Genomic DNA, 26,409 nt, shown 5'->3' with positions numbered 1-26,409 from the left:
CAGCATTGTATACAGCTGCTAGGAATCCAAACTCCAGTCCCCATGCTTCCAACACAAGCACTTACCCCAATCTCTCTCATTCTGCTTTTATTCACATCTTGGTGACTAAACTCGATGTTCTAAGTGAACCCATGTTACTGAAATGCTAATCTAGAACACTATAGTTCTTGGCCTCTCTGCTGCAGAATATCAGTGTTGAGAGAGAACAAAAAACCAGAGAGGCTTTCGTGAAAACAGTTCTGCTTTAGGGTTGCAAAAGTACCTTAAGGAATGAGGACTCCATGCACAAGGGCCTAGAGCTAATGTGAATTGGGAACTTGGCATGCTAAGTTGAAGAAAGGAAGACGGTTTTCTTTATGTGGTTTGGGTCCAACTCTCCAGCCTCAATCTTAGCAGAACTTGGATAAGAAGCAATTCAGAAAGTAATCTGCATTTGTATGCTGATATGAGTAATTATCCAAGGCCACTGTATATAAACAGGCAAAATTCTGCAAAACTTTGGTAGCATGGCATCTTGATTTGTGACTCTGAGGTCTCTCAGGTCTCCTCTGGGTCCTAGTAGTTCTCAAATATTTTATTTTGCTTAAAACATGTCTTGTTAGCAAACTTCAAGTCTGAAATGCCTTTGCTGAAACTATTTCTCTCGATTTCAAGTGCTCAAGAGTTTGTTAATCTCTGGTAGGTATCACTGGTGATAAGAGGGGACTCTTAATCTGTACTTAACTCTTTCATTTAATAGCATCTTATTAATTATACCATATACTATTAATGGGGTCACACTCAAAGACACCAGCCACATATAGATGTGGGAAGGAATTGGTATTCAACACTTAAATCCTCGCAGGCATCTGAGAAGGGATCAATATGTAAAATAGACATAATCCTGCAAAAATAATCCTGTAAAAAATAAATCCTGCAATGCACAATGAAGATATGCTTGGAGGATAATGAAACAGGTGCTACAGGCATCACTGTGACACCTTGCTTTGATCTACTTCAAGAAAATACCTGTCCTTTTCTGTCACTATGACTTCCATAGTCTAAGAGATTATCAAATGGCCAACTCCCAGTACTACCTGTACATAAAGAAATAACCTGGGATTAAAGGCATGCGCCACCACCACCCAGCACTTGGGAGGCAGAGGCAGGAGGATTTCTGAGTTTGAGGCCAGCCTGGACTACAGAGTGAGTTCCAGGACAGCCGGAGCAACATAGAGAAACCCTGTCTTGAAAAAAACCAAAAATAAATAAATAAATAAATAAATAAATAAATAAATAAATAAATAAATAAAATAAACAAAATAAATAAAAAATAAAGAAATGACCTGAATGGTTTCAATGACTGCTTTCAACCTTGCCATTCAGAAAATGAAGCTCTGACATTGGCCTGGAAGTCTTCTCACATTGGTTTGATGTTGAGGCCTGAATCCTCTCCTCCAGACCTTTAGAAATAGATCTAGCATTGTTTCCACGTGGTGCTAATGAAACAATCCATTTTCTAAGATGGGTGAGCCCTACTCAACCACAGATGTTTGTTTTGCAGAATTTTATTAATAATGATGACTAAAATTAAATTTCCTCCTAAACCTGTGAGTACTATTATTTATTTTAATGTAGAAAAATATCCACCAAACCAATTTTTAAATTTTTCCTTTGACAGTACCGGCAGCCTTCTAAAGCCAACGATTATGGATAAACTAATGAAAGCAGGTTATATGTTTTCCTGATTTATTAATTTCCACCTTGCCTAATTCTTTTGCACATTATAATGAACTCTTCTGGGGCCTCTCTTCTATTTGTGAGATTAAAGGAAAACATTGAATTCAAGATGCAAAGCAAATGTTGCTGATTTTAAGGCCTTGTTTAACCTGTCATTTCACAAAACCAGGTCCGCCCCATGCAGGCACTTAAAATCTCTTCACAGCCAATGCCTTCAGTGACTCAGACTGAATACAAATAATAATTACCTGAGGTTCAAATTTAAGATGACTTACATGGGTTTTAAACTCACTAAAACCTTTAGTACCTTTAATATGGGCTCAAACTCCCACAGCACATTCTTCTTGCATGAGATAAAAATCTAAAGGCACAATAAGCATTAATTACCATTTCCTACCTCATCCCTCCCTTGAAAACAATTTATCAGTCCCTATCAAGGCTTTCTCATTTGTTCACAATATAAATAAAAGATAAAGGCCTTTAGTTCGTTTTCATCTCATGACGTTTCCCAGGCTTCTTTTCCTACCCTTTGATTTCTCTGTGTGAAGCTTTGCTTACAACCCATTGTATTTAGCCGTTTTGTTCTCGGGCACAGTTGGATAGAAAATAACTGTATGCATCTGGCTTCAGTCACCTTGGCACGAGAAGTGTTGGAGCAAGCAGAGTTTTAGTATTTCTAGTGTTGTTTGGAAAATCACACTTCTGAACTTAGATGTTAAAGGAGAATGCCACCCCCATAGTTCTTCTTTGTTAATGCTGTTTTTCCAATTTTTTCCAGTTGTTAAATACAAGAGTGTATTTTTCACTGACTTCAATAGCATTAATTATACAGGGGCTACATATATATGCCATAGTGCATGGATAGATGGATAGGTGGATGGACAGATGGGTAGATAGATATATAGATACACAGATATATAGATACATAGATACATGGATGAACAGATGGATGGATGATAGCTACATACATACATCAATAAATAGATACTTAGATACACAATAGATACATGGATGGATGATAGAAAGGAAGATAGATATATAGATATATAGATATATAGATATATAGATATATAGACTGACAGAAAAGATAGAAACAGAACCACTTAGAGCTTTTAGAAACAGTTTCAAGGGTGTATCTTTAGATGTGAAGTGTCAGTTAGTCCCACCCCACCCCCACCCACCTCACCCCACACCACTCTCAAGAGTCTCAACAAGGAAAGGTTGATAACACAAGCTTTTATTACAGTCTGACTTCATTCTACTAGTCATCATTTATGCTTTTTTTAAAAAAAGAAATATTGTCTTATTTATAAATGTGGATATTTTTGACAACATTCTTGTTGTAAACTTTGAGATAACCACTAACTATTCCATAGTAATTTGCAAGAAAGAAAATATTGATACTTTTTTAATAACTCTATTTTCTGCTTTCTTTTGGGATATAGAGAGAACAGTGATGTCTAGTCTACTAAACAACCTTCTTGATTCATTTTAGATTTAGAAGAATCTAAATGTTGTACTTGAGATGAACTAGAAACAACACTATGAGTGTCTGCCACAGCAAAGTCTGTAGGGTGGATTAGGAATTCCTGCCAGGGCACAGTGATGGGGATGGATTAGTAATGCCTGCCCTGACACAATGATAGAGGGATGGCTTGAGGTCCCTTTCTTCCAGATGTGGCTCATCTCTTGTCTTTGTCCTTTCTGTATCCTGCTGATGAAGAAAGGGAAAATATTTATAGCGTCATTAACTGTAGCACTTTCTTCTTGGAGGGAAATCAGGACAAAACCAAATCAAAGCAAGGAAACTGAGCCGGAGCACAACTTTGCTTCCTGCTCTTGTTTCTGAATTACTGGAATCCCTTACTGAGGTCCTCGGGGTTGGGATGTGAAATGTCCCTATTTGTTCATGCTTGGTCTCTGGGAGAACTGGTTTTGGAAAGTTGTGGAACCTTTAGGAGGTAGAGCTTCACTGGAAGGAATTATTTAGTAAGAGCTTAGCGTTCCATATCCCTGATGGACTTCATGCCTCCTCTGTGTCCTGACTTCAGACAGATGCAGTAGGACCTGCAGTCTCATGGTCCTGTGACCATGCATCCCGACAGATGAATCCCTCCTTAGACAATGAGGCATCATGGACCCTTCCTCCTCCACATGACTTCTTGTCAAGTATCTGATCACAACAACATGAACAGAACATATGTTAACTGATTTCTTATCACCCGCTCCATTCCCCACATCTGTATTTCTCACAAGAGAATGTCACCAGTTCATACTATGTTTTTAATGTACTCTTTTTATTCATATATCACATCTAGACTTCAGTTTCCTGTCTCTTCACCGTGCCCCCCCCCTCAGAAAATGGCAGGTCTTCCAGAAACATCAAACAAACACATGGCCTGTGAAGCTACAATAAGATCAGGCATATACAATCACATCAATGCTGGACAAAGCAATCCAATAGGGGGAAAATGGCCCCACAAATAGGCAAATGAGTCAGGGACAGCCCCTGCTTCCATTGCTAGGATTTCTTCAAGAACATAAAGCTATTCTTCCATAATATATATGTAGAGGACCTAGGTCAGACCTCTACAGGCTTATGATCTCTGCAAGTTCCCGTGAATCCAGGTTGGTTGATTCTGTGGGCCATGTTCTTGTAATGTTTAGCTATGAGACTCTGCACCTGATACCATCATTTGCCGGATAAAGTCTCTGGTCTCTTGGGTGATGATTCTGCTAGGCTCCAGTCCCAGTATACTCTGCAGGCAGGACAGACTGTAGGTAAAAGGTTTTGTGGCTCTGTTAGTGTCCCTGTCCCTTCACTTGAGGCCTCGCCTGGTTTCAGAAACTGGCCAGTTCAGGACCTGGATCTGCTCAGAGTCTTTGCCAGTGTTAATCTCATAGATTCCATAGAATTTCCATTGTACTAGGTTTGCACCTGCTCCTGAAATTGCCCCAACCATTCCATTAGTTTCTCACAATATTTTATCCTCTCTCCACCCTACCTGATTTCTCCGGTTCCCAGTCAGACTTGTGTAAAATCTGAGGTTTTTTTTTTTTTTTTTTTTTTTTTTTTTTCTCTCCAGGCCCCAGTCTCCCAGATTAATGAGTCTGAGACTCAAATATTTTTACAATTACCTAGGACATGCATTTTGTCTGTTCCCCAATTAGAACATAGCTTGATATCTTGTTTATTCTAACCTAAGTTCTGGCACGTAGTTGGTTACCCCCACTCAGCTCCTATCTTTCTGATGTCCATCATATTCCTTGGCAACTCCTCCTGTGCTTGATGCTATCCCAGAATCTTTTTTAGCTACTGAATGGCCCACCTTCTCTTCTACTGTTTTTTATAGGCCATAGATAGGTTTTTTTTTGTTTGTTTGTTTTTTAATTGGCAAATGATGCAACCATCTATTACACAGGAGATTTTCTCTACACACCAGCCACCATTCCACCAATCCAGACAGACTCCTACTGCTTAGGTGCAGGCTGCACCAATCAGAATTGCAATTCATTCTTCTGTGTGCAATGGCTACTTTGATCCTCGACCAAGATTCCCTCTTCAGTACATTTGAATTGAATGCATCTGCAGGTCCTCTGTCTCATTCCTGCAATGATTTTCAATGCTGAAAAGATGTGAAAGACTTTGGGGGAATTCCTTATCTATCTAACATATCTGTTTTTCTTTTTTTTCTACTGGTGTTTGCTCTGACTCTGATATCAGCAGATGAAAGATAATTTTCATTAAGGAGCTCCCTGTACAGCCCTGTGTTAATCACGTCCCATTTCTCTATGTGAAGGACATCTAATGGAGACACTTCAGCTATGGCAAAGGGCACCGTGAAGAAGAGAGTTGCTCTGTTGCCTCCAAATGGTGTAATTGAAGCAATTAACATCTCTGACTACTTACAGTCTCAGCTCTCTGTTCTCAGATAAGGTCTCAGACTAACCACATGGAGGCAAAATTACATAGTGACCGAGATAGACTGATATCAATAAGGCATTTAAACACCAGAGCCAATTCTCTTTATCTGGTATGGAGAGTTTCTTTATCTTTGAATGTTGCTACTGGGACTCAGCAGAGATGATTTTTCTTCTTACGGCATTGCATCTTCCTGGTACTCTGAACCTGTTATTAATTACAATAGCCTGCATCATTTATTCTTGACATTGCAAAAACAGGAAATCTGAGAGTTTAAGTGTTTGCAATACATTAGGTGAGATGTTTTGCTAAAAATCCAGAGAATAACTGATTCTAGGAAACTAAAAAAATCCTATTTGTTCAAGAAAACATTTAGTGCATAGCAAAACAAGATCCTGAAAATAAATTCTGAGAGTGTCCTGCATCCTGGGTATGGAAATGGGATGATGGCTATTTTAAAAATATGTATTTAGGACAAGGGGGATATTCCAGTTGTTACTGTGAGTTCAGACCCCCCACATCCTGCAGGAAACAGTAGATTATGCTGGAACTTGATTGCCATGCAGCACTGAAGAGAGCAAGATGGCAGAGCCTAGTGAGTCTTGCTGTCCATCCGGTCATCCTCTGTGCCAATTAGAAACCCTGATTTTGATATGCCAAGGCTGCTGGATATCCATGGGATGTTTCCCCTTCTCTGAGGAGAAAGGGAGGGGACTGATGGAGCAGGGGTGGGAGAGGGGGACTTGGAGGAGAAGAGGGAGGGGAAGCTCTCATCAGGATGTAAAGCAAGTAAATTAATTTATTGATGGGAAAAAAGATACCCTGTTTTAAAACAAAAGGTGGGCTGTACCCGAGGCAGTCCTCTGCCCATGCACAAGTCCATGAACACAAACACATATGCATGCACACACATACAAAATGCCACATTAGTTGACCATCGTTTGTGTGGAAATGTGAACATCTGTTTTGCAAGTCCCAACCTAATTATTAGTTAGTAGGCCTGTTTGGGGGACCTACTTTTAGAATAGCAGTTTTTAAAATATTAGGTACCATTTGACTCATTCTTGTTATTGTTTATGAAATGCATAGTATCTAGAAGAGATGGTGTAATGCAATGGTGCTCTCTAGAAGTGATGGTGATGCTGCTTATAAGATATGGTACAAAACTAGATTTTAATATACATTTTTGAATGCAGATATACACAAGAAATACTAGACTGAAGCCTAAAATCTGTCAGGACAAAATCCTTTTGGCAGGACTGTCTGGCACCTGGACCCAAGTTGAAATCATCTGGACTCTGAACATTTTGGCAGTCTGGTCTTCTTCTGTTTCCTACAACACAGAGTGTCTTCTTTGGGCTAGCTTTACTCCATGCCTGCAGCCTTCCTGCATAGATGTACCATGATTTTGGTTTCTCAAATATCTGGTGTCTCCATTGCACACTAGGTTACATCTTCTGAGATACATGCAGGTGTCTCCCCATACCTCCTGGCAGTGAACCTGATCCCATTATGCCTTCCAGGCTTCAGAAAAAAATCTTCCCATAAGCCCCATGTCCTCCTCCCTCTCAAAGCTCTTACTACAATGCATCATGTTCTGAGATCAGCTCAAGATATACTATGTTCTGCTTGGATCAGAGTTGCAGTGGCTCATGGGTACCCAGCAGATTCTGGGGTACACGATGCTTTAGGAGATTGATTCGTAACAGAGAACTCCTTCCGTGGTTCACTTGTTTAGGATCTCTTTTTTTGAGTGGAGTTTTCTTTTCAGACTGTAGTCTTTGATGGGTAGAGGAGGGTTATACATAGAATGACCTCTAGGCAGTTCCTAATACAGTTCTTATATTCCTCTGAAATATCATGAGTGTACTGGTTGGTTTTGCATGTCAACTTGACACAGACTGGAGTTACACAGAGAAAGAAGCTTCAGTTGGGAAAGTGCCTCCATGAGTTCTGCTGTGGGACATCTTCTCAATTAGCAATCAAGGAGCAGAGGGCCCCTTGTTGGTGGTGCCATCTTTGAGCTGGTATTCTTGGGTTCTATAAGAGAGCAGGCTGAGCAAGCCAGGGGAAAGCAAGTCAGTAAGAAGCATCCCTCCATGGCCTCTGCATCATCCCCTGCTCCCTGGCCTGTTTGAGTTCCAGTCCTGACTTCCTTTAGTAATGAACAGCAATATGGGAGTATAAGCTAAATAAACCCTTTCCTCCCCAACTTGTTTCTTGGTCATGATGTTTGTGCAGGAATAGAAACCCTGACGAAGACAATGAGCTAGGTATGGAGTCAGCATTTTTCTTAGCACTGTGTTCTTCCAACTCCCCTGCCCTGCACTAATGGCCCATTACTGTTCTTTGCTTCTAGCATGCTGGGTCTCTAGAGTCCTTAGCTCAAACCGAAATTCCCTATAAACTTGCTCTCGAGACTATGAAGGCTTGAGAATCACATGGTCAAGTCTGTCATGGTAATTTCCCCACTGCTCAATACCAATTTTCTTATAGGTATGAAAATGAAATGCTTGAGACTGTCAACTTAAGGAAGGTTGCGGGGCGAGGCACATATCATGACTAGTGTATTGAAGGAAACTCCTGACCTTGAGCAGCTACTGTTTTCCTTCGCTGTATGATTTTTCACATATCTGGAGTGCTTATTGTGATTTTTGAACAAAGATCCACACTTATTTAAACTGCAGAGTTGGCAAGGAGGTCCATTCTTGCCGAGCTACACTAGAGGTATTACCTTCAAAACGCTTAAATTGCTCAAGTAAAAGAAGAGGTGTCACATATCTTTAGGAGGAACCTGAAGAAGAATGTACCCAAGAGGTTCAGTGCGGGATTGATGTCTAGAAACCATGGCACTGGATGTGCTCTGAGGGCAGTTGCTTGTCTTTGCTACCCCACTTTCTGAGCAGGCTAACCATGCTAACCCACCTCTCACTCACACTCTCTCCAGACCCTTCTCGAAATGTCATTTATCCAACAGGAATGCCTTTTATGTTTTTATTGTCAGCATATCCCCTCAGGTGTTAAAAAAAGAGAAGACCCTGTCACTCAGGGATTTTGTTATGATCCTATCTGATTACATACAGAAGACTTTTTAATTTGCTTATACTGTTGCCTTTTGTGGAAGTGTGGTGTCGGTGAATGTGATATGTGCTCCTATTTATTAAGGTAGGAGTGGGCACATATAACTGTACACGCATGGAAGACAGACTGAAGGTCTGGATTCATCACTACTCATCTTTACTGCTTGAAATGATCTTTCCTTGAATTTGGAGCCATGCTGGAAGGCAGGCAGCAAGACCCAGCAATCATCCCTCTGACCGTCTATAACACTGGGGTTGTGTGTGTGCAAATCTGTCCCCCAGGATTTTCTGAGTGAACCGAGGTTCTTTATTCACGTCTGAATGAAAATGAGGATACAACCTTTCCTGTGTATGGTTGAGGAGAGGGACTTTATGGTAGATGTGAGGGAGAAGACAACCAGAGACTTCTTGTGGAGTCCAGATTGAACATGGCCAGAAGAATGGACTAAGCCATAAGAGGAGGAGGGGGTTGAGGTGGGGAAGAGGATGAGAAGAAAGAAGGCAAAAGGAGTAAGAGAGGAGTTATGGACCAAGAGGAGACACAAGAAAGCACATGGCTAAAATGACTCATTATGTGGGAAAGAGAGGTGGAATAAGGAAAGAGAAGCTGCTCAGAGGATTGAGAGTTCTCAGGGATGAGAAGTGTTGAAGAGGCCAGACTCTAGCAGATGCTTGGCGGAGAACCCCGTGGCCTGTGTCCACTTTGGTAAGATAGATAGGTGCCTCATTTAGCCATTTGTTCTGTGCTTCTTTGAGACCTAACAAGGTCCTAATGCTTGCACATCCTAGCACTAGAACCTACTTCCCACCGCTCTGCCACACTCTCCTCACAATTTGGCTCTTCTGGAGATTCAAAATAGACTTCTCCTATCTATCTTTGTGCTAAAATGGTTATCTTCTTTCCTTCAATTTTTCCTAATAATTTTGTGCATTTCAAATGTCATCCATTCCTGCCTGAGCTATTGTAGCAATGGGGTTTGCTGGGATAATGCCTTTACCTAATGCTCAGCAGATGGCTTGAACAGTCTTGTAGATCTATGGAAAATGGCTGTGTACTTTTTACATCATTGCCAGTAATGCATGAGAATTCTTTTTATTCCCCGGTGGGACATAAATTTCAGGAGAAAAAAAAATAAAATGCACTTTCTTTTCACTTGCTGTGGAGAATTTAAATCCCAGCTTCGTGCAACTTTCTGAATTATATTGATCTTAATGTGATTATTTTCAAGACCAAATGCACAAAGATGACTTCAGAATGTTAGCCATAATATCCAAGTATAATTTCCATAAGATAACAGTCATCTATTTTAATGGTACAGTTTTAAGAGCTTTAGATATATACTTATACATTTTCATGAATATATTAAATTTGGATTAAACATATAAATCTATATACTCTGACCTCATAAAATAGTTGGAATGTTTTCCAATGTTGTATGTTTTGTAAGAGAGCTTATATGGAAATTATTTTCTTCTTAAATAGGATAGGATAAATATAAAGAAAACTATCTCTATGGGACTTAAAAAGTAACCAATATTCTACAATGATACCTAGTTTGCAGTAGGATAGATGGCTTGTCTTTAATATTAAGAGTGTGTACCACTCTTACAGAGGATGTAAGTTTGGTTCTTAGTACCCCTGCTTAGTGATTCACAATTATCTACAACTCCATCTCCGGATAATCCAATACTTCTTCTGAAACCACACATACACATTCCAAGACATATATGCATGATTAAAATATAAATGTAAATCTAAAAGAAAAATTATAGTTTGTTATAGATTGCTATATATCATTGTTTACGCAGATACGCAATTATACATTATTATATAATTATACAATAGATACAATTATATCTATCTGCTGAAACATTTATTGTAAGACTTTTCTAGCTGTTTTTTCTAGCTTGATGAGACATGGTCTGTGTTACTGCCATTACATTGTGACACTCTGGGTAGGAGAAACTCAAAGCATGTTTTTCAATATAACCACAATGTTGTACCTGTTGGCCAAATCCAATCCTTTCTCCTATCCACTTTTCCAGACTCAGGGAGTCACTGATGTGCTCTCTCATTATGTGTGAGGTAAACATTTTAGATTCTACCTCAGAGGATAGATGAAGAACTCTATTTCAACACAGGGCTTTTTATTATTTAACTCTATGTTGTTGCTCACGCTGGGCTGTAGGTATGTGTGTGTGTGTGTGTGTGTGTTGGGGGGGCTAAGACATCCTCATGAACTTTCCGGTCCTTATTTATTTTCAAGTTATACTACCTTTATTTGTAAAGACATGAATCAGTTAATACATTAGTAAGGACATAGTCATATTTTAAAACATGCATAATGTACTGATTGGGTTTTGTTAACCTGACATAGACATTTCTGAGAAGAGGGACTCTTAATGCCTCTATAAGACTGGCCTGTGGGTATAAGAAATGATTAAGATGGGAGAGCCCTGCACACTGGTTTTGTGCCGCCCGTGGACAGTTGGTATAAGAAAGCAGATTTAGCAAGCTGTGGCAAGCACACCAGTAAGCAGAATTCCTCTCTGGCTGCTTCAGGCTCCTGCCTTGGATTCAGTGCCTGCCTTATGTCCATGACAGGGTGTGACCTGAGAGCTGTAAGCTGAAATAAACCCTTACCTCACCAAGTTGCCTGATTCATGATGTTTGATCAAAACAATGGAAACCCTAATCAGGACACATATGGTGTTTTGACACCAATTCAGAACAATTAGCATTCTGATTATTTTTCTGTGATAGAGAATTCCAGCATCTCTATCCTGGATCTTCATCAATCTAACATAGACCTTTGTGAACTATAGCCATCCTGTTGTGCTGTGGTGTGTCCAAATTTATTTCTTCTATTTAACTGTTCCCCAGGTATCTACTATCTGTGATGATTTTCATCACTAGGTTCTATTAATACTATATAAAGACAGATATCTCTTAGTTTCTATACATGAGACCAAAGACATAGTTTACATGAAAAAAAAACATGGATTTTTTTCATATTACCCCCTCCCAGTTCCATCAGTTTTGATTCAAATATATTCATTTTTTATTCTGTATGGTGGAATGCTTTTCATTATATAAAAAGTATAAAATTGCATTTTCTTGAGGCATTTAATAATGGATGGACAATTAGGCTGTTTTTATTTCTGACAGTTGTGGATACCATAGTAACTAAATTGCAAATGCAGACATTCCTTAATATACTGACTGCATTTCTGTGTCTATAATATACCCAGAGGTGGGTTTCCTCAGCCATGAGTAGTTCCACTTTTAATATTTTAAGGTCTCCCATACTGTTCTCCATTACAGATTAACTAATTCTTTTTGTTCCATCAATAATTAATCACTGAGGACCAGGCTATTGCCTCAAACTTACCAGTACCTGTTTGCTTTGTACTTTAGTAATTGTTCTAATTTTGAGTACTAATTTATGATTCTGGCTTACATTTTCTTGGTAGTGATGTACAGTATCTTTTGATATACCTGGTCAATTTTATCCCTTATTTGATAAGTGTCTATGCAAAAAATCAAGCGATTGTTTTAACTGGATTATTGAGGGGACTTTGGTTGTACATTTTGCATTTGAGTCGTGAGATGAATGACCTGTGAATACCCTTTCTCATTCTGTGGGGTCTTCTCCATGTTGGTTTTTTCCATAGCTCTCAGAAAGCTCTCTCTGTGTCTCTCTCTGTCTCTGTTTCTGTCTCTGTCTCTGTCTCTCTCTCTCTCTCTCTCTCTCTCTCTCTCTCTCTCTCTCTGTGTGTGTGTGTATGTGTGTGTGTGTGTGTACCCTCCCTTCCACAGTACCATAAATTTTAAACATTCTTAAAGAGTAGATTCTAGTCAGGTGGTGGTGGCACTCTGTATCCCAGCACTCTGGGAGGCAGAGGCAGGCAGATTTCTGAGTTTGAGGCCAGCCTGGTCTACAGAGTGAGTTCCAGGACATCCAGGGCTATACAGAGTTTGGGGAGTCTTATGGAAGAGCTGTGAGAAAGACTGAGGGCCCCAAAAGGGACAGGAACTCCATAGGAAGACCAACAGAGTCAATTAACTGGAGCCTTTGGAGTGGGGGGTTCTCAAGAGTCTGTCTCAGGGGAAAAAATCCCCCCCTCCAAAAAAGAGAGTAGATTCTTTCCTTGTTAATTAAAATGCAGAGGACAATTGCTGGATCTAAGCTAGAAGGAATATACTGAGCTTCTTTGCTTGAACAAAATTGCATATATTCCGCATATTAAATGGAATTCAAGAACAATTGTAGGTTCTAAAGGTCTCTCATTCATGAATCTTTGAGCATGCAGTGAAGGGAGCTGGTGTTTAGGGATGGAGGAATCATGCAGAAGCCATGCTGCCCCATGGTGCTGGGGAAGAATACTCTTGGTTTCTGAGAGCAAATCCCCAAGTCCTTCTCTAGGCTTAGAGAGAAGCGATAGCAGTTTCCTTCTCAGACAGAAGCCTACTTGCTTTGTGGTGTCTGATTTTGCTGGAGTAATAGAAACTTCATAAACACCATTAGGCAAGGGTTGTTGCAAACAAAAGTAAGAGTCAGCATTTCATTATGTATTTTTTTTTATATAAAGCAGCTTCATCAAAATAAAATTCACATAGTGAACAATTTACCCACTTGAAGTGAATGGCTCATTGGTATATCCATAGAACCGTTGTCACCATCTGTTGTAGAACAATCACATCTCTCCTAAAAGAAAGCTGTATTTATTCATTATTACTGGTTTCACCCATTTTTTTCCTCCCAAATCACCGGCAGACCACCTATCTGTAAACAAATAGAAGAAAAAGAGAGCCTAAGGAAAGCCATAAGAAACACACATAGACTTAAAGACACACCCATTGTCACACACAGAAATTCCATAGCATAGTCAGAAACCATAATATATACACAAATGACCTGGAAGGTTAGAGGGAAAAGAAGTTCTGACAAAACATTATGAGACAGAAAATTTCCCAAAATGCCAATGAATTTGTTTTATATTGGTCATCTCCTGCTGGGCCCCTCCTTAAGAGTGTTTTGGCTGCAACACCCCCCTTAATAAGGGAGGAAGGAGTAGGCATGGAGAGAGACAGGAGATAGGCCCAGAGGCCCAGAGGCCCAGGAGAATGAATGGAAATCTGTAGCTGCTTGAGGAGGGTGGGATCTCTAGGATATTGCAAAAACCTGGGATGGGGAAGATTTCCTGGAGTCAATGCAGGTCACCTTAGCTGATGCCTAATACTGGGGATATGGAACCTGAAGAGGCCATGTCCTATAACCAGGCATGACCCCAGTGGAGGGATAAGGACACCAACCAACCCACAAACCTTTCAACCCAAAATTTGTCCTGTTTACAATAAATGCAAGGACAGAGATGGAGCAGAGGCTGAAGGAAGGGCCAAATGATAATTGGCCCATCTTGAGATCCATCACTTGGACAATCACCAATCCTTGACACTATTACTAATATTCTGTTAGGCTTGCAGAGAGGAAGCTAGCATAACTGTCCCCTGAGAGGCTCCTCCCCACAGCTGACTGAAACAGATGCAGATATTCATGGTCAAACACTGCACAGAGTTTGGGGAGTCTTATGGAAGAGTTGTGGGAAAGAATGAGGGCCTCAAAGGGGACAGGAACTCCATAGGAAGACCAACAGAGTCAATTAACCTGAGCCTTTGGAGTGGGGGGCTCTCAAGAGTCTGAACCACCAACCGAAGAGCCTAAGACAGGCTGGATCTAGGACCCCCTGCACATGTGTAGATGTGTGGTTTGGTCTTCATGTGGGTCCCATAACAACTAAAGCAAGCGCTGTTCCTAAAGTTGTCGAATCTGTTTTCCAACATGGCTGACTTGTCTGCTCTCAGCAGGAGAGGATGAGCCTAATGCTGTGGAGACTTGGCGAAACAGGATGGGAGGATACAGGGAGGCTGTGATGCCAGTCAAGGAGGGCAGTGCTTTGGATGTAAACAAACAAACAAATACTTTTAAAAAAGGAGTGTTTTGCATATCTAGTAAGACTCTATTAGAGAAAATTAATTTTTCATTTGCGAGTGTCTATCAATTGGAGATTGCTTTCTGGGTTAGGGATGGGGGCTTGTGTCCACTTCCTCTCTAAGACCCCAACTGGTTTAGACCTGTACAGGTCCTGTGCATGCTGCCACGCCCCATCAGCTCAAGTGTGCATTGGTACTGCTGTGTTCAAAAGGCCTTGTTTTCTTGGTGTCTTCCATCCCCTCTGGCTAGTACAATCTTCCTGCTGCCTCTTCCACAGAGTTGACTGAGGCCTGAGGGGAGAAATTTGATGGACGTTGGTACATTCAAGACTGAGTGTACTGGAGTCCATCACTCTGCATTCTGTCTGCCTGCCTGCAGGTCTCTGTATTTGTTCCTGTCTGCTGCAGGAGAAAGGTACTCTGCTGATGGCTGAGCAAGGCACTGATCTATTAATGCAGCAGGATGTCATTAGGAGTCATTTTAAGCTTTCTTCCTTTAGAAGAGCAGTAGTATTTGATTTTTACACTAGTTCTGTGGGCTCTCTAGTCTCAGCTTCTCGACCATACAAGCCATGTCAAGGGTGGGTTTGAAGCACTATTAATTTAATGTAACCTTACATCTCTATTTTGATTGATGTTTCTGTGCATTTGACAGATTATCCAAACAGTCCCTTGCCCATTCAAACATCCTGTATATTTCTTCATGTTGCCTTCAGCAGCTTCTGTTTCTGGTTTTACATGTCAATATTTAATACATATTGAGTTTGATTTTTGTGACAGGAGAGGACTCACCTAATTTTATTATTCTGCAGGGAGACAGACAACATTCTTAACAGCATGCTAAGACCACTATCATTTCTCCAATATATTTATTAAGTCCTTTATATAGGATCTCACAAGCGTGATGCATTGAGTTTTCATTTTTGACCTATTTGAAAATTTTTCTAGTTTATTTGCTTATTCTTTGACATACTTCTTCTCATTACACCTAAAATATTTAAGATTTAGTGGGTATGCGTTTATTGATCTGTAATTTAATGCTGGTATGGCTAGAGGACACACTGTTCATCTTCTTATTCGATTTCCTTTTATGAAAAGTTATTTTCCAGTGTCACATATTGTCTGTGAAGTTATGATCACCCTTCAAAAGTATGTACATTTTGTATGAAATAGTCTACAAATGACAAGTAGGTGAAACTGGCTTAAAAAAAATCTCCCTGAATTTTCTGTCTGCTTTATGTGTTCATTCCTGTAAATCTCCAATAGAACTGTGGGTTGCCTTGCAGATCTCCTAATTTGCTCTTTATATCTGATTGTCTTAGAAAATTTCATGGCAAAGTAATACCCAATATAGATTTACAATTTATTTCTCATCCTGACATTCCGTTCTGTTGTATTACCTTCTCATTAGTCTATAAGGAATGTATGCTTTCTTATTACATTTGTTTTAATTGATGTATATGTTTACTTAACATGTACATTTAGATAGCTTGTTCAACCTTTTTAACTGCCCTAAAAATTATCCTCTTTGAGTTGCTGTGACTTTAGTATTCACATCCAATACAATTGTCCACCAATCCGATTTTAAGTGTTACTAAATACTTTTATCTTCTTGTTTATGTCTGCCTTGGCATATTTAAGGATATCACTGTAGTATTTGTTCAATGTATCATCTCTCTCTTTAATTACTTTTTTCTGTGCATGTGTTCTTGTTCATTTTTATGATGTGTCACTTTCCAAAAATTTACTATTTAATGTTCTACAGCAATTTCGTCATCCCCAGGTCACGAATGCATACTTCAGTCTGAACTTCACAGCATGCTTCCTTAACACAGTCTACAGTCTAGTAACCTACCCCATCTTGGATTGTGACACTTCCTTTAAACTGTCAACCTGACACAATCTAGGCTTCGCTGGGAGAGAAGACTTAATGAGGCCTGTGGAGTGGCTATGAGGGGTTTTCGTAACTGGGTTCATTTCTCCTTCATGCGATTATAACAGGCCTTCCCCAGAGCAACAGGAAATGACTCCCACACACCAGTTTTGTGAGATGGTTCTGTTTATGTTCATCTTTGACTCATCCTGCACGCTTATTTCAAGTTGCACTTCTCTCAATGGACCACAGGGTATGTCATCATTTAATCCTGAAAGTTTGTTTTATAGAGGTAACTTTAAAACACGAATTCTTTTTTTTTTTTTTCACTAATTACTAATCCCTCGTCATTCTCATTTTTTTTGTCTTTTTTTTATTCGATATATTTTTTATTTACATTTCAAATGATTTCCCCTTTTCTAGCCCCCCACTCCTCGAAAGTCCCATAAGCCCCCTTTTCTCCCCCTGTCTTCCGACCCACCCCTTCCCACTTCCCCGTTCTGGTTTTGCCCTATACTTCTTCACTGAGTCTTTCTAGAACAAGGGGCCACTTCTGCTTTCTTCTTGTACCTCATTTGATGTATGGATTATGTTTGGGGTATTCCAGTTTTCTAGGTTAATATCCACTTATTAGTGAGTGCATACCATGAGTCACCTTTTGAGTCTGGGTTACCTCACTTAGTATGATGTTTTCTAGCTCCATCCATTTGCCTAAGAATTTCATGAATTCATTGTTTCTAATGGCTGAATAGTACTCCATTGTGTAGATATACCACATTTTTTGCATCCACTCTTCTGTTGAGGGATACCTGGGTTCTTTCCAGCATCTGTCAATTATAAATAGAGCTGCTATGAACATAGTAGAGCATGTATCCTTATTACATGGTGGGGAATCCTCTGGGTATATGCCCAGGAGTGGTATAGCAGGATCTTCTGGAAGTGAGGTGCCCAGTTTTCAGAGGAACCGCCAGACTGATTTCCAGAGTGGTTGTACCAATTTGCAACCCCACCAGCAGTGGAGGAGTGTTCCTCTTTCTCCACATCCTCTCCAACACCTGCTGTCTCCTAAATTTTTAATCTTAGCCATTCTGACTGGTGTACCCCATTTTTTAATAGGGTTGTTTGGTTTTCTGGAGTCTAACTTCTTAAGTTCTTTATATATATTGGATATGAGCCCTCTATCTGATGTAGGATTGGTGAAGATCTTTTCCCAATTTGTTGGTTGCCGATTTGTCCTTTTGATGGTGTCCTTTGCTGTACAGAAACTTTGTAATTTTATGAGGTCCCATTTGTCAATTCTTGATCTTAGAGCATACGCTATTGGTGTTCTGTTCAGAAATTTTCTCCCTGTACCAATGTCCTCAAGGGTCTTCCCCAGTTTCTTTTCTATTAGCTTCAGAGTGTCTGGCTTTATGTGGAGGTCCTTGATCCATTTGGATTTGAGCTTAGTACAAGGAGATAAGAATGGATCAATTCACAATCTTCTGCATGTTGACCTCCAGTTGAACCAGCACCATTTGTTGAAAAGACTATCTTTTTTCCATTGGATGTTTTCAGCCTCTTTGTCGAGGATCAAGTGACCATAGGTGTGTGGGTTCATTTCTGGATCTTCAATCCTGTTCCATTGATCTGCCTGCCTGTCACTGTACCAATACCATGCAGTTTTTAACACTATTGCTCTGTAGTATTGCTTGAGGTCAGGGATACTGATTCCCCCAGAATTTCTTTTGTTGCTGAGAATAGTTTTAGCTATCCTGGGTTTTTTGTTATTCCAGATGAATTTGTTGTCCTATGTTACAATTTCATCCCATAATTACAATTACAAAAATACAATTTGCAATGTATTTTCTCATAATTGAATGTACTATATTAAAACTCCATCAATCTTTTGCTTTATGTATTTCTTCAGTGTGAGTCTGGCAATTCAGCAGTGTGATTTTTTTTTTCTCCCCAATGTGAAGTTCTCCAGTGAGAACTCTTCCGTTATTGTGTCTGTGATGCCCTGACACTTGAGCGTGTGAGTGTCTATAACAGTCTCTTACAACTCCCTCTTCCTTAGCTTTCTTTCCGTTTATTTGCCCCTAACCCAGAGTTTAGATAATGGTGGAACTTACAGTTTTCAATACTTCTGATGACGGCTTGTCTTACAGTTCTACTTGTGTTTGTTTCAAGTTCTGTGGGAAGGTGTTCGGGGTCACTGAGCGATGTTGGCATCCTTCTGTGGTACTTTTCTTTGTATTCTTGAGCTTAACTAGCTTCAGCCCCTCCACATTTAAAACACTGATCTCATCATCTAGGGTACCATTATTGTTAAGCTCATTCAGTTTATCATAAATTTCAGATATGGTTTTTCAAGTTTATTATTTAGTAGCTTTGTCAACTTCTCTATTACACATGATACTACCTTTTAAAAGTACCAAGGTGAATTTACTAGGATTTTTAAATAATACCTACTTGGAATTCTTATGTCTCTTTTATTTCTTGCTAACCTTGCTTTTATTCGCTTGGTTCACCTAACACATTATCTTGCTACTTCAAATGTCTACTAGAGTATGTGTGTGTGTGTGTGTGTGTGTGTTTGTGTAATATATTTGTATTAGTTGTGCTTTGACATTAAGATGTTTATTCAGCATAATTATTTTTTCTTTTATTAGGTATTTGCTTTATTTACATGTTAAATGTTATCCCCTTTCCTTGTTTCCCCTCTGAAACCTCCCTATCCCAAGCTCGCCCCTGCTTACCAACCTCCCTCTCCCACTTTCCTGATCTGCCATTCCCCTACTGGGGAAGCCAAGCCATCACAGGACCGATGGCCTCTCTTCTCATTGATGTCTAAAAAGGCCAACCTCTGCTTCATATGAAGCTGAAGGCATGGTCCTTCCATGTGTAGTCATGGTTGGCAGTTTAGTCCCTGGGAGCTCTGGGGATACAGGATGGTACATATTTTTTTTTATTATTATTCGATTTAATTTATTTACATTTCAAATGATTTCCCCTTTTCTAGCCCCCCCACTCCCCGAAAGTCCTGCAAGCTCCCTTCTCTTCCCCTGTCCTCCCACCCACCCCTTCCCACTTCCCCGTTCTGGTTTTGCTGAATACTGTTTCACTGAGTCTTTCCAGAACCAGGGGCCACTCCTCCTTTCTTCTTGTACCTCATTTGATGTGTGGATTATGTTTTGGGTATTCCAGTTTTCTAGGTTAATATCCACTTATTAGTGAGTGCATACCATGATTCACCTTTTGAGTCTGGGTTACCTCACTTAGTATGATATTCTCTAGCTCCATCCATTTGCCTAAGAATTTCATGAATTCATTGTTTCTAATGGCTGAATAGTACTCCATTGTGTAGATATACCACATTTTTTGCATCCACTCTTCTGTTGAGGGATACCTGGGTTCTTTCCAGCATCTGGCAATTACAAATAGGGCTGCTATGAACATAGTAGAACATGTATCCTTATTACATGGTGGGGAGTCTTCTGGGTATATGCCCAGGAGTGGTATAGCAGGATCTTCTGGAAGTAAGGTGCCCAGTTTTCGGAGGAACCGCCAGATTGATTTCCAGAGTGGTTGTACCAATTTGCAACCCCACCAGCAGTGGAGGAGTGTTCCTCTTTCTCCACACCCTCTCCAACACCTGCTGTCTCCTGAATTTTTAATCTTAGCCATTCTGACTGGTGTAAGATGAAATCTTAGGGTTGTTTTGATTTGCATTTCCCTAATGACTAATGAAGTTGAGCATTTTTTAAGATGCTTCTCCGCCATCCGAAGTTCTTCAGGTGAGAATTCTTTGTTTAACTCTGTACCCCACTTTTTAATAGGGTTGTTTGGTTTTCTGGAGTCTAACTTCTTGAGTTCTTTATATATATTGGATATTAGCCCTCTATCTGATGTAGGACTGGTGAAGATCTTTTCCCAATTTGTTGGTTGCTGATTTGTCCCTTTGATGGTGTCCTTTGCCGTACAGAAACTTTGTAATTTTATGAGGTCCCATTTGTCAATTCTTGCTCTTAGAGCATACGCTATTGGTGTTCTGTTCAGAAACTTTCTCCCTGTACCGATGTCCTCAAGGGTCTTCCCCAGTTTCTTTTCTATTAGCTTCAGAGTGTCTGGCTTTATGTGGAGGTCCTTGATCCATTTGGATTTGAGCTTAGTACAAGGAGACAAGGATGGATCAATTCGCATTCTTCTGCATGCTGACCTCCAGTTGAACCAGCACCATTTGTTGAAAAGGCTATCTTTTTTCCATTGGATGTTTTCAGCCTCTTTGTCGAGGATCAAGTGGCCATAGGTGTGTGGGTTCATTTCTGGATCTTCAATCCTGTTCCATTGATCCTCCTGCCTGTCACTGTACCAATACCATGCAGTTTTTAACACTATTGCTCTGTAGTATTGCTTGAGGTCAGGGATACTGATTCCCCCAGATTTCCTTTTGTTGCTGAGAATAGTTTTAGCTATCCTGGGTTTTTTGTTGTTCCAGATGAATTTGATAATTGCTCTTTCTAACTCTGTGAAGAATTGAGTTGGGATTTTGATGGGTATTGCATTGAATCTGTATAGTGCTTTAGGCAAAATGGCCATTTTAACTATATTGTTTCTACCGATCCATGAGCATGGGAGGTTTTCCCATTTTTTGAGGTCTTCTTCCATTTCCTTTTTCAGAGTCTTGAAGTTCTTGTCATACAGATCTTTCACATCTTTGGTAAGAGTCACCCCAAGATACTTTATACTGTTTGTGGCTATTGTGAAGGGGGTCATTTCCCTAATTTCTTTCTCAGCCTGCTTATCCTTTGAGTATAGGACGGCCACTGATTTGCTTGAGTTGATTTTATAACCTGCCACTTTGCTGAAGTTGTTTATCAGCTGTAGGAGCTCTCTAGTGGAGTTCTTTGGGTCACTTAGGTAGACGATCATCTCGTCTGCAAATAATGATAGTTTGACTTCTTCCTTTCCAATTTGTATCCCTTTGACCTCCTTATGTTGTCGAATTGCCCGAGCTAGTACCTCAAGTACAATATTGAAAAGATAAGGAGAAAGGGGGCAGCCTTGTCTGGTCCCTGATTTCAGTGGGATTGCTTCAAGTTTCTCTCCATTTAGTTTGATGCTGGCTACCGGTTTGCTGTATATTGCTTTTACTATGTTTAGGTATGGGCCTTGAATTCCTGTTCTCTCCAAGACTTTAAGCATGAAGGGATGCTGAATTTTGTCAAATGCTTTTTCAGCATCTAATGAAATGACCATGTGGTTTTGTTCTTTGAGTTTGTTTATGTAGTGGATTGTATTGAAGGATTTCCGTATATTGAACCAACCCTGCATTCCCGGGATAAAGCCTACTTGATCATGGTGGATGATCGTTTTGATGTGTTCTTGGATTCGGTTGGCAAGAATTTTATTGAGTATTTTTGCATCGATGTTCATAAGGGAAACTGGTCTGATGTTCTCTTTCTTTGTTGGATCTTTGTGTGGCTTTGGTATCAGCGTAATTGTGGCTTCGTAGAAGGAATTGGGTAGTGTTCCTTCTGTTTCTATTTTGTGGAATAGTTTGAAGAGTATTGGTGTTAACTCTTCTTTGAAGGTCTGGTAGAATTCTGCACTGAAGCCATCTGGTCCTGTGCTTTTTTTGGTTGGAAGATTTTCTATGACTCCTTCTATTTCTTTAGGCATTATGGGACTGTTTAGATGGTCTAGTTGGTCCTGATTTAATTTTGGTATTTGGTATCTGTCAAGGAAATTGTCCATTTCCTCCAGATTCTCCAGTTGTGTTGAGTATAGGCTCTTGTAGTAGGATCTGATGATTTTTTGGATTTCCTCAGTTTCCATTGTTATATCTCCCTTTTCATTTCTAAGTTTGTTAATTTGGATACTTTCTCTGTGCCCTTTGGTCAGTCTGGCTAAGGGTTTATCTATCTTGTTGATTTTCTCAAAGAACCAGCTCCTGGTATTGTTGATTTTTTGTATGGTTCTCTTTGTTTCTACTTGATTGATTTCGGCCCTGAGTTTGATGATTTCCTGCCTTCTACTCCTCCTGGGCGAAATAGCTTCTTTTTGTTCTAGGGCTTTCAGGTGTGTCATTAAGCTGGTAATGTATGCTCTCTCCATTTTCTTTTTGGAGGCACTCAGGGCTATGAGTTTTCCTCTTAGCACTGCTTTCATTGTGTCCCATAGATTTGGGTATGTTGTGTTTTCATTTTCATTGTGTTTTAAAAAGTCTTTAATTTCTTTCTTTATTTCTTCCTTGACCAAGGTATCATTGAGTAGAGTATTGTTCAGTTTCCACGTGTATGTGGGCTTTCTGTTGTTTCTGTTGCTATTGAAGACCACTTTTACTCCATAGTGATCAGATAGGAGGCATGGGATTAGTTCGATCTTCTTATATTTGTTGAGGTCTGTCTTGTGACCAATTATATGGTCGATTTTGGAGAAGGTACCATGAGGTGCTGAGAAAAAGGTATATTCTTTTGTTTTAGGATAGAATGTTCTATATATATCTGTTAAATCTAATTGGTCCAAAGCTTCAATTAGTTTCATTGTGTCCCTGTTTAGTTTCTGTTTTCCTGATCGGTCCATTGAGGAAAGTGCAGTGTTGAAGTCACCCACAATTATTGTGTTAGGTGCAATGTGTGCTTTTAGTTTTAATAAAGTTTCTTTTACGAAAGAGGGTGCCCTTGCATTTGGGGCATAGATGTTCAGGATTGACAGTTCTTCTTTTTGTATTTTTCCTTTGACCAGCAAGAAGTGTCCCTCAGGGTCTCTTTTGATGACTTTGGGTTGAAAGTCAATTTTATCTGATATTAAAATGGCTACTCCAGCTTGTTTCCTGAGACCATTTGCTTGTAAAATTGTCTTCCAGCCTTTTACTCTAAGGTAGTGTTTGTCTTTGACCCTGAGGTGTGTTTCCTGTAAGCAGCAAAATGTAGGGTCCTGTTTACGTATCCATTCAGTTAGTCTGTGTCTTTTTATTGGGGCATTAAGTCCATTGATGTTAAGAGATATTAAGGAATAGTGATTGTTACTTCCTATCATTTTTGACGTTATTTTTTAAATTTGAATGCTTAACTTCTTTTGGGTTTGATGAAAGGTTACTATCTTGCTTTTTCCAGGGTGAAGTTTCCCTCCTTGTATTGGTGTTGTCCTCCTATTATCCTTTTTAGGGCTGGGTTTGTGGATAGATATTGGGTAAACTTGGTTTTGTCATGAAATATCTTAGTTTCTCCATCTATGGTGATTGAGAGTTTTGCTGGATATAGTAGTTTTGGTTGGCATTTGTGTTCTCTTAGAGTCTGCATGAGATCTGCCCAGGACCTTCTAGCCTTCATAGTCTCAGGTGAAAAGTCTGCTGTGATTCTGATAGGTCTTCCTTTATATGTTACTTGGCCTTTTTCTCTTACTGCCTTTAGTATTCTTTCTTTGTTTAGAACATTTGGTGTTTTGATTATTATGTGACGGGAAGTATTTCTGTTCTGGTCCAGTCTGTTTGGAGTTCTGTAGGCTTCTTGTATATTCATGGGCATCTCTCTCTTTAGGTTAGGGAAGTTTTCTTCCATAATTTTATTGAAGATGTTTGCTGGCCCTTTAAGTTGTAAATCTTCACTCTCATCTATGCCTATAATCCTTAGGTTTGGTCTTCTCATTGTGTCCTGGATTTCCTGGATATTTTGGGTTACAAGCTTTTTGCATTTTGCATTTTCTTTAACTGTTGAGTCCATGGTTTCTATGGAATCTTCAGCATCTGAGATTCTTTCTTCTATCTCTTGTATTCTGTTGTTGATATTTGCATCTCTGTCCCCTGATTTCTTCCCAAGGCTTTCTATCTCCAAAGTTGTCTCCCTTTGAGTTTTCTTAGTTGTTTCTACTTCTGATTTTAGATCCTGGATGGTTTTTCTTAGCTCCTTCACTTGCATGTTTGTGTTTTCCTGTAATTCTTTAAGAGATTTTTGTGTTTCCGTCTTTCATGACCTCAGCCTGTTGACCAAAGTTCTCCTGTATTTCTTTAAGTGTTTTTTGCATTTCCTCCTTGTTGGCTTTTGTATTCTCCTGGATTTCTTTCAATGATTTTTGTGTTTCCCTTGCAAGGGCTTCTAACTTTTGATCCATTTTCTCCTGAATTTCTTTATGTATGTCCTTCATGTGTTCCTGTACCAGCATCATGACCAGTGATTTTAAATCCAAATCTTGTTTTACTGGTGTGATGGGGTATCCAGGACATGTTGGTAGAGGAGAATTGGGTTCAGATGTTGCCATATTGCCTTGATTTCTGTTAGTGACGTTCCTGCGTTTGCCTTTTGCCATCTAGATCTCACTGGTGTTAGTTTATCTTGTCAGTGTTGGACTCACCAGTGCAAGCTGCCCCTTCCCAGTTGGCCTCTGGTGCACAGCTTACCTCCTGCACTGCTTGTAGACAGTGTGCTGATGCCCAGGCTGTTCTGATCCCAAAGCAGGCACCTGAAGGCTCCCGCTGGGGCCCGCTGGATTCACTGGAGCACACTGACTTCTCCCAGCTGGCCGCCCGGAAGCCCAGCTAGCCACTTGCAGGACTTGGAGATGTGATGCTGCCCCCCAGACTGATCTGGATCCGGAAGCGGAGAGAGTAGAGCTGAGGGCTTCTGCCTGAGGCCTTGCCCCAGATTGTGTCTGTGGACCAGATGGAGCCTGTGTGCACCCCCAGGGAGTGCCGACGGTGTATGCTACTGTGACCTCCCCTGTGTTCCGCTCACTCCGCTGGGCAGCCGATCCGCCAACCGGGCTGTCGCACACAAGGTTAGCCTGGCCGCCCAGTCCCTGAGTCCAGGCAAAAGCGGTACATATTATTGTTCCTCCTATGGGGCGGCAAACCTCTTCATCTCCTTGGGTCCTTTCTCTAGCTCCTCCACTGGGGACCCTATGCTCAGTTTATTGGTTGGCTATGAGCCATGGGTATTTTGGTCCACCTTCTAAGAAGGATCAAAGTATCCACACTTTGGTTTTCCTTCTTCTTGAGCTTCATGTGGTCTGTAAGTTGTATCTTGGGTATTCTGAGCTTTTGGGCTAATATCCACTTATCAGCGAGTGCATGCCATGTGTGTTCTTTTGCAATTGGGTTACTTAACTCAGGATATTTTCTAGTTCCATCAATTTGCCTTAGAATTTCATGAATCCATTGTTTTAAATAGCTGAGTAGTACTCCATTGTGTAAATATACCACATTTTCTGTATCTATTCCTCTATCGAGGGACATCTAGGTTGTTTTTAGCTTCTGGCTATTATAAATAAGGCTGCTTTGAACATAGTGGAGTATGTGTCCTTATTACATGTTGGAGCATCTTCTGGGTATATGCCCATGAGTGGTATAGCTGGCTCCTTAGGTAGTACTATGTCTGATTTTCTGAGGAGCCAACAAACTGAATTCCAGAGTGGTTTTACCAGCTTACAATCCCACCAGCAATGGAAGAGTGTTCCTCTTTCTCCACATCCTCTCTAGCATCTGCTGTCCCCTGAGTTTTTGATCTTAGCCATTCTGACTGGTGTGAGGTGGAATCTCAGGGTTGTTTTGATTTGCATTCTCCTGCTGATTAAGGATAACAAATGGGACCTCATAAGATTTCAAAGCTTCTGTAAGGTAAAGGACACTGTCAATAGGACAAAATGGCAACCAACAGATTGGGAAAAGATCTTTACCAATCCTACATCCTATAGAGGGTTAATATCCAATATATACAAAGAACTCAAGAAGTTAGACTCCAGAGAACCAAAAGCCCTATTAAAAATGGGGTACAGAGCTAAACAAAGAATTCTCAACTGAGGAATACTGGATGGCTGAGAAACACCTAAAGAAATGTTCAAC

The sequence above is a fragment of the Apodemus sylvaticus genome, chromosome 19 (genome assembly GCF_947179515.1).
Source record: "Apodemus sylvaticus chromosome 19, mApoSyl1.1, whole genome shotgun sequence".
Lineage (NCBI taxonomy): Eukaryota > Metazoa > Chordata > Mammalia > Rodentia > Muridae > Apodemus > Apodemus sylvaticus.
This window is presented reverse-complemented; position numbering follows the sequence as displayed.